The following is an 8,266-nucleotide window of genomic DNA, read 5'->3' as shown; positions in this document are numbered from 1 at the left end:
TGGAAATAAAACGAAAATAAAAAGCGAGCGAAACTTCCTTGAGGGAAGGAGGCGTGTCGTCTTTCTCTCTCTGGCGGAATGCGCTTGAGAGGAGAGGGGCGCGGAATTTTAAAGGGCTAAACTCACGCCTCCCTCACGTACGTGGGCCAATCGTCTTTAACAACGTATCGGGCCCACCTCCTGACGTTTCGAGGTCTATACGCCTCCCTTCACGCGGGGTTTTGAAACGATGGATTCGTCCATAACTCAATAACGCTGGTATTTAATAAACAATGCATTCTCTGATATTTTGTGTTAAAGATCCAGCATCGTTGGGGTTTGTGGAACACGGCAATACCGCGAATGACAGTTCTAAGATCTAAAATCAAGGAGGTACATCATTTCTTGTAATTGTGGGCACCACAGAGTGATTGCAGGCCAATAACCTATATAGGCATAACATTTGGGGGCAGGGGATCATGCACATCAAGAAAATACATTTAAAATATTTTATACAAGGATTTTGGGTCACACGTGGTGGGGCTTCATGTGTTTTCTGTATGTGTGTGGAAAGTTCACAACCGCACGCTGAACTCTTGTCCCTGACGCTGCGGGGTGAGGCTTATGTGTGTGCGTTCGTTTGACTCCTTGCCTTGATGTACTCAGCAGAAACCACATGTTTGGGCATCTGTTCTTACAACACTGTTTTATTGTTGTGAAGAGTTAATTAGTGTCTATGTGCAAATCAGTGTTCGAGAGACTCCCTAGGAGGGGGTGCTTTCGGGCTCGCTCTCATTGGTCAGCGTTAGGCTCTCCAAGCCCTAAACGGACGGTCTTTGTTGATTTAGACGTAAGAGATCACGTAGAGAGAGAGATAGTCCATGATTTACACCATTTTTTTGGTGCCATCTGGTCTGCAAGGCACAGAGCAATCTTAAGACAACAGAGGTGTCGTAAATGAGAGTGCTTTGGAATGTCAGAATAGCTTGAGTCAGAGCGAGACAGGGGTTTGGTGGATTTGGACTGCATTAATTAATTTGATTTCATCACCATGCAGACTGGTGATCTGCTCTCCGCTACAGTCCCCCCTTTGGTGAGTCGACCGGGCGTGTATGGGCCTAGTCGAGTCATCACAGTAACAATGGTCAGATGGCAGGTGCATGGATGGGAGGAAGCGGCACACGGGTGTTGCTTAGGACTGCAGTGTGAGCTCGATGAGGTCTTCAGCTTGCTCTAGTGGGGAGTCATCCTTCCGGAGGTTTCTCTTGAAGCCGACGGAGACTGCCTCTGTGAGCTTGGCTGTGGAGGTTCGAATTGCGTTGATCCTTCTGTACAGGATATAGGCCAAACCCAAAGCTAGGGCGTGTCCGAGGATGCTGGTAATGCACAGTGCGGTATCAGCGGCTGTCCATGTTTGTACCACAGGTGAAGTGTTCAGAATGGGTAGTCGGGACAAGGCTTGAAGGGCTGAGTCCAGGGGAGCTATGTCGATAACTTGTGGCCCCCCTTTTTCAATCCAATCTTCCAGTTCGGGATCTAGAGTGAAATTGCGGTTCTTGAAGAACGACGGAATTTCTAGCTCGGCTTGGTACTCTTCACTTGGGAGGTGGTACAAGGCCAGGTCATCTAGGTGGAGGATGGCTCCTCGTGGGACTTGAATCCACATGCTTTGGTTGAGCAGGTTGACACGTGTAGCAGTGTCGTGTTGGTCATAGGTCAGTGTCGCTGACCGTACTGGAGTGTTCACGAGCCATCGGTTTCCTACGATCTCAGCTTGTGTCTCGGTGACCTGGTTGCGAGGTTTCGCATCGGCCGGACAACGTGCGTCGTTGGCTAGTTGTTGGAGGCCGCAGATCCCATCGGTGTTATCTCTGAGGAAAGGTTTGCTGGGACAGAGATAGTGAATGTCTTTCGTGCGGGTGCACATGTGTAGGTTAGGTGCTAGGTACAGTTGTGGGTCGCTGTCATGGTACGCTACCACGTCGGGAGTCCGTACTTTAAACTGAGTGTCCCGTTGCCAGAATCCGATGTTGACAATGTCTTTAAGACGGTAGATTCGGTTTGATTCGATGATTGGCAGATTGAGGAGGAAGCCCACCTCCCGCTGTGCCGGGTCGACGTACAGTGGAATGGCGCTACCTAAAGAGTAGGCAAGATGGGTTTGTATCGGATCCGTGGGTGCGGTGGTGGCGGAAGCCAGCACGGTTTGTACGAGACTCAGGGGTATTAGGTAAGGCGGGATCCTTCCCATGGCTAGGTTGTCCATGGAGGAGCTCACTTCTCTGAGCATGTCGGACATCAATGCGGTGACCAACTGAGTTTGGGCAAAGTCATTCTGGAAGACTGTGAACATCTGTCTCATTGAGTTCAAAGTTTGGTTCAACATGACGCTATGTGTGTTAAGGATGGTGACTGTACCTCTCAGTGTTTTGCCTATGGTGGTTAGGGATGCGCTTTGTGTGGTGAGTTGGTCTTTCAGCTGTGGGAGTTCCGTCTGGATTTCTGTCACATGTCTTCGTACCGTGGCGATGTTCACGGCATTGACGCTAGACATACCGATGTTGAACAGCGTGCCCACGGCTGCAGCTGCTCCGAGTAGGGCTCCGAGGAACCTTTTGGACCGTCTGTTGTGTCCACTCAGTTCGGCCTGGGTGAGGGTCACCTTTTCAAGTTGGTTCAGCATGTGGACGATGTCAGCTTCAGCATGGTCGAGGGCGGTTTCTGTCCATCTGGCACCCGCCCAACTGTAGTGAGTGGCGGATCTCGGGTAGTGCGCACGGTAGACGTTTCGAGGGTCGAGTCGCACGTACACTTTCTGTGTGTGGGTTCTGCAATTTGTGATAAGCAGCCCAGCCTGTTCTCTCAACACAATTCCCGAGGCTGGCCCTGGTGAGATGACATCGGGTGGTGGCTGGCCTCTGGTCGACTGAAGGCACATGATGGCAATCCACAGCAGCATCCTGTTACAGGCAAGAGAGAGAGAGGTGTGGATGAAAAAGGAAAAGAAAGAAGGCACAGATCAGCAAGGGTTGTCCCGGGGGATGGGACAGTCTTCTTTCCTGTAGGGACGGCGGTTGGGTTTAGTTCGTATTGGCCTCTTCTTGTCTGTCCCTACTACGGGCCACATATCTTTTAATTTGATTTCGGTGGACCCATTTGAGAACGGGTTCTCTTGGTCCCCGTTTAAGCTGGATCTGGTATGCTACAGGAGAGAGTTTGTTCACAATTTCATGTGGTCCAGTCCAGTGAGGCAGAAACTTTTTTGACAGTTGCTTGGGTGGCAAGGCGAAACTGTAGTACAGGACTTTGTCGCCCACACTGAGTTCTTGGTGTGATGCCTTTTTGTCGTAAAAGGCTTTCTGGCCTTCAGCGCTGGTCTTCAGGTGTTGCTGAGCGAAAGCGAAAGTTGTTTTCAAGTGTCTATGGAGCTCGTCCAGATATTGGGACGTAGTATAGGCGGTGACGAGGTTGTTATCTCCTGGTTGGTACAACAGGTGTAAGGGCAGAGTCATCTGCCTCCCAGTCATGAGTTCAAATGGAGCCACTCTGGTGGATTCCTGTGGTGTGGTTCGGATAGCCATCAGCACCAGGGGAAGTTTCACATCCCAGTCTTTCTGGTTAGCCGACACATATTTTCTCAACATGGCGACCACCGTTCGGTTAGACCTTTCTACCTGTCCGGATGAGATCGGATGGTGACTGATGTGAAGTTTGGCTTGTACCCCTAGAATTCTCCAGATCTTTTGCATGATCTCTGCGGTGAAATGGGTACCTCGATCTGAATTGACTCTCAGTGGCAACCCGAATCGGGAGAAGATGTGGTTCATCAGGAGATATGCCGTTGTTTGGGCGGTGTCGTTAGGTGCTGGCAGACACTCTACCCACTTGGTAAACTGACACACCACCGTGAGAAAGTATTTGTTACCTCTGCTCGACCTGGGCAGCGGTCCCACCCAATCAATTTGGAGATCTGACCAGGGAAATGTGATTCCTCTGCGTTGCAACGGGGCTCTGTGAGTTAGGTTTGTTGGGTGAAACTGACAGCAGACCAGGCATTCTCTCACATACTCTGCCACATCCTGCTGCATACCTGGCCAGTATGCCACTTGTCTAAGTGTCTCATACGTGGCTCTGGTACCGTGGTGCCCCGCGTAAGGTGCGTTGTGGGCGTGGTTTATCATCTCCCCCCTTTGACATCGGGGCACGACAAGCTTGGGCGAAGTGGTGTCATCGGTGACAAACCATAAAATGTCGTCCCGCACACGCAGCATGTGTCTGCTGTTGTGTAAGTGTCTGAGATCTGAGTTATCAGTGGTGTCAGACGGTGCGATTGGGTTGGGGGAGGGGTCTTTGAGGTGGAGAATCATAGTCTTTATGGCAGTGTCTGAGGCTTGCATTTCTGCAAGGTCGTTGTTTGAAATTTGTGGGGTTAGTGACAGCATCTGCGAAGCAGGTGTCGTAGCAGGTGATGGTTTCTTGCTGCGGGTTAGCATTGCTACGTCGGGGGTGGGTGAGGGTTTTGGGGAATTCCACGGTGCACCGTGTAGGGCGCCCGCTTTTGCGAGGGCGTCAGTGTGGTCATTGAAGTCTTTGTCTTGGCCTGGGAGTTTGGAGTGTCCTTTTACCTTTTTCCAGTACACGGCGAGATCGTGTGTCGTTGTGATGTTATCACATTCCTGGAACAGGTGTTGGTGTTTTACAGGCTTGTTGTTAGCAGTTTTGAAACCATTTTGTTTCCAGGTCTGGAGATGGCATACAAAACTGAGTCTTGCATAGTTAGAGTCTGTGCAGATGAGAATTTCTTTGATGTTGTTTGATGCTGCGATTTGCAGAGTTATGAGAATTGCTGCTATTTCTGCATACTGTGATGATTTGGGGCCTAGCTTGAAGTGTTGTGGTGGGCATGGGTGGTCGTTCACCCACAGTACTCCTGCACCTGCTTTTAGGATGCCCTCGCTGTTGTAGGAGCATCCGTCCACGTAGGCTGTGGGCATGCCTTCGCACGCATTCTTGTCAAAGTACCTGTGGCAGGTCAGTTGTGGCTGCTGGGGCTCGGGTGTTTCCGGCGTTGCAGCAGGTGAGTTGTCCGAGCAATTTTGACATGCCGCCAAGCCGTTACCTAGAGCAGATTTGTGACTTTGTGCATATCGTGCTTCGACATTTCTTCCTTGGAGAGCCATTAGCCATGTAGCTATGCGTGAATTGGTTACCACGCCATCACGAATTCTCTGGCTATTGAGAAACGTGACAGGCTGGTGGCAAGTGTCTATGATAACTTTTTGTGCCCCAATGTAGTTGGAGAAACGCTGAATGGCCCATACTGTGCAGAGCAAAGCTTTTTCACAGTCTGAGAATTTACATTCTGGAGGTAGAAGTGTTTTGCTGGCGTATGCGACCACCTTTTTGTCTTGGTCGTGTTGTTGGTATAGGCCAGCACTGAGACATTGATCTGAGAAACCAGCTTCCAGGTGGAATTCTTTCTGTGGGTCAGGGTAAGCAAGGCATGGTGCTGTGCATAAGTGTCTTTTTAGTGCTGCCATGGCGTGTTCCTGTGCGTCTGACCAGACGAAAGGGCAGTCCTTTTTCAGCAGGGCTGTCAGAGGCTTGGCGATGTCTGAATAGTTTTCGATGAACTGTCGGGAGTAATTGCATACTCCTAGGAAGCTTCGTAGTTCAGAGATGTTAGAGGGAGGTTTAATGTTTTGGATGGCATGAATACGGTTTGTTTGTGGTTCGATGCCATGATGTCCAATGCGGAGGCCGACGTAGTCGACTTTGGTACGGCACCATTGTCCTTTGTGGAGGGCTATTTTGGCGCCGGCAGTGGTCAACTGGTTTAAAACATAGTCAATCTCTTTGAGGTGGTCTGCCACCGTTGTGCTTTTCATGAGTACGTCGTCGACGTAAATCAGGTTACCTCTCATTCTGGCGTCTGGGCATGCTTTGTTTAGGAAGATGTTGAACTCGGCTGGTGAGTTTGCATATCCGAACGGACATCTATTGAAAGTGTACTGTCGGTTGCCAAACGTAAAGGCCAGCTTGTGTTGGTCGTCGGGGTGTACCGGAATGGTCCAGAATCCAGAGGCCACATCGAGTGTGGAGAAGATGGTTGCTCCTCTGATCCGTGGGATTTCCTGTTCCAGCTGAGTCATGGGCCACCGTGACAACGGCACCTGTTGATTCAGTTTTCGATAGTCAATCGTTGGTCTCCATTTGCCGTTCGGCTTGAGGACAGGCCAAATGGGGGCGGAGTAGGTGCTGTGACAAATTCTTATCACACCTTTCTCAAGCATGGTTTCGATGATTTCCTGCACTGGTTCGTGTGAAGCGATGGGAATTTTGTATTGCTTGACGAAGGTGGGAGGAGCCTCAGGGTGCGTGGGGATACGCACGGTGTGGAGGTCCGTGAGCCCACAGTCTAAAGAGTCTTTTGCAAAGGATTCTTTGAACTTGTAAAGGACTTGTCGTAGTCTTTGGCGGTCTGTTTCCTTCTGGAGTGCGTCGGCATCTTGTAGAATTTGTTGCACTTGAGATTCAAAACCTTGGTATGGTTCATCGGTTGGCTTGTCATCAGTCGGGTTGGTTTTGACAGGTGTGGCCGGTGCACCAGTCTCACCGACAGGCTGGTGGGAGACTGTGTACACTGCGAGGTGTTGGTCCTCTGTCAGTTCCGTTCTGCACACCTGATCTTTGGCCATCGGCATGACCGATGTGATGGCAATGAATTGGAAGGGTGCTGTGAACAATGTGTTGTCTGTATGCCCTTCGGGTATTAGTGCAGGTGGGATGGGCCCTATGATGGGTAGCATCAGTTCAAAGTCATGAAAGTCGTGACTGACTAGCCATCCCAGTCGGTAGGCTTTGGGGATGCTGATGTCAGTTGCTGTACAATTGTTGAACAGGATATAAACTACCCGCGATGATACTTCAGTGAGGGGTGTGGCTTCGAGGGTGAGTCCGAGTTCCATACATTCAGGTGAAGGTTGGAAGAAAGCCAGCGTGTGGTTTAGGGTTTGGCCCTGTCGCAGGTTGAGTCGCACGGCGACTCCTTTGGTATAAGCAGGTACCACTGTTCCCTGTTCGGTGATGAGAGTGCATACGTCTGGGATGGTTTGTCCAGACAGTAGATTGTCACGACTGATGGGAGCAGGTGGCTGTGAAGTCAATGGAGCCCATACAACTTCATTGAACATGTCCACATGAGCCTTGAGGCGAATCAAGATGTCTGCTCCGATGTAGACGTCGTGGGCTGGATTTTCCAGGATCAGGAAGTAATGGGTCAAGTACCGGTGGTTCCATTTTATGTTCAGAGCACAGATCCCTTTGGCAGATGTCATTGAGGATGGCTCTGAGTTTAATGGGAAACGGGTGCGTTTGCCGGTATAGGGCAGGTCCGGTGTGTTTTCAATAATGGTATTGAATAGTGAGAGACTGATGGCTGAGTTGTCTGCCCATAGTGCCAGGATAATGTCTGTTGCGGTTACGTCCTGCAGCTGCAGGGGAGTTTTTACCTGGGGGCAGTACTTATCGGAGTCTGGCGTTGGTCTGAACGTGCAGAGTAGCGAACTTGAACCCTGAACAGCTGTGGGGATTTCATCCTCAGGTCTGGCTGAGGGAATTTCCCTGATCCTTGTGGTTTGGCATTCTGGCTCAATGGATTTGTGCGGCTGGAGGGGGAGGGGTTCGCGCACCTGAGCCCAAATTTGGAGATGCTTGAAGTCCAACAAGGGTTCGAAACGGTCCAGCAGGTCCTTGCCTATGAGAAATTGATAAGTGTTCACAGGGGAAATATACACAGGGTGGACTACGCTCATAGGACCGATTGCCAGGTGAATGGGAGCTAAGTTCTTTAGCTGGATGTCGTTCTGGCTGTATGACTGCACGTTCAGCTCACAAGTGTGGAATTTAAGAGTTCGGTTTTGTCTTTGCGCTTCACACTTGAGTTTTTGAAATAGTTGAGCAGAAATTAGCGTTAGGTCCGAACCTGTGTCCACCAGGGCTTCGAGCTGCATTTCTTTTTCTAAGGTGATGGTTAAGTACAGTTTTCGTGCCACTCCTCTCTCAATAAGGTTGCCTAGGAGTTGTGGCATGGGCTCTTGTGTGCTGATTGACAAGCAGTGGGGGTAGGTCTCTAGTGTCTCGTTGTTGGTGCAGATTACTAGGACAGCGCTGTCTGGCATTTTGTTGTGAGAGCTGCTGCAGTCTTGTGCAGGAAGTGTTGTTGTCAGCTGGAGGGAGTGAGTTGAGCTGTCATTTGGTGATGCAGCAGCGAGTTCGATAGTCTTTG

The sequence above is a fragment of the Rutilus rutilus genome (assembly GCF_951802725.1).
Source record: "Rutilus rutilus genome assembly, chromosome: 1".
NCBI lineage: Eukaryota > Metazoa > Chordata > Actinopteri > Cypriniformes > Leuciscidae > Rutilus > Rutilus rutilus.
This window is presented reverse-complemented; position numbering follows the sequence as displayed.